The sequence below is a fragment of the Solanum tuberosum genome, unplaced genomic scaffold (assembly GCF_000226075.1).
Source record: "Solanum tuberosum cultivar DM 1-3 516 R44 unplaced genomic scaffold, SolTub_3.0 scf00765, whole genome shotgun sequence".
Classification (NCBI taxonomy): Eukaryota; Viridiplantae; Streptophyta; class Magnoliopsida; order Solanales; family Solanaceae; genus Solanum; species Solanum tuberosum.
Genome location: NW_006239683.1, coordinates 85,556 through 86,839, shown reverse-complemented (window position 1 = coordinate 86,839; position 1,284 = coordinate 85,556). Strand labels below are relative to the sequence as shown.

Here is a 1,284-nt window from a genome sequence, read left to right as displayed (position 1 = left end):
CCTAAGTTTATGTTACCGGATCGATGGGCTCTGTTACTGAAACATTGGAGTACTGATGAAAAATTTAAAAAGAGGAGTGAGATTGGGAAGATGGCTCGCGCATCAGAAAAAAGAGGCTTTTTGCACACTGATGGAGTTATTAGCCAGGTTACTAGGAAGGAAAGAATGGTATACTTTCTTAATTTAGTAAAATATTTTTTTTCTTTTTTGATTAGTACTTTTTGGAGATTAATGAGATCATATTCTATATATGTTATTTGCAGGAAAAAGAGTTGGGTAGGCCGGTAGCTGTAGCAGAGATGTTCAAGGTTACTCACGTCAAGAAGAGTACGAACCCCACAGAAGAAGAAATATGGATTTAGCCACGTGCTCAAGAGACATATGTAAGAACTCCATTCAAACTAATCTTTTTTTCTTTTCCTTGTATATATTACATTCTTATTCGTAGAGTTCTTTGTTTAAATTACAGGATAGGTATATACGAATATCTCAGGAATATCATAGTACTCTACCTCTTGAGAGTCAGGACAGACCATTTACACAAGAAGAAAATGAGAATCTTTGGAAACAGAGTGCTGGTGAACCGATTAGAGGTTCAATCTACGGCTATCCAGAAAAGGCGTATCAGAAGAAGAAGTCTTGGTATTGTGGTTCATCATCCTCAAGCTTTGATGGCAGGGATAAAGAGACAATATCTGCAATGGAGAGTAAGATAGCTTATCTCAATGCCGAGCTTGCTGCTGTAGCCGAAAGAGAGAATAAGAGAGAAGAAAAAGAGAGAGGAGGAGATTGCGGCAGCAAAGGAGGTAGAGAACAAGAGGTATGCAACGCTTCAGGCCCAACTAACTTTCTTTTGAATCAGGAAATATTCTTCCTCCATGTCCGGCCAGTAGTGATGAGAATGATAAGTCTGATAAGGAAAGTGAGGGTGATGAGAATGGTACGTCTAACAAGGAGAGTGAGAGTGATAAGGAGTAGTTGTATCTATTTGACATTTTAGACTTCTATATTTTTGGAATTGTTTAATTTGATTGTATTTTAGTTTATTCTGAAGTTGGATGAAGTTTATTTTGAAATAGTTTAATGTATATGTTGAAAATATTGTGTTGTTTTGGTTGGATGAAGTTTATTTGGCTTTGGGTTGTTTTGGTATAAATATGCAGGTGGGCAACTAAAAATTGCAGCAATTTGTTGCCTGTTTTGTAGCAGAAAACCGACCTCAGGAGGTCAGAATTTCAAAAAATAAAAAATAAAAATACCGACCTCCGAAGGTCGGAATTTCAA

At 36.8% G+C, this 1,284-nt stretch overlaps 1 long non-coding RNA gene across 1 annotated transcript; it reads left to right on the top strand.

Moving 5' to 3' along the window:
- The first annotated feature begins 6 nt into the window (after nt 1–6).
- Nucleotides 7–1,029, top strand: LOC102599268 (uncharacterized). The gene is made up of 3 exons (XR_368956.2): nt 7–168; nt 264–383; nt 470–1,029. It is a non-coding gene; the product is annotated as an uncharacterized lncRNA (long non-coding RNA).
- Nucleotides 1,030–1,284: the final 255 nt, after the last annotated feature.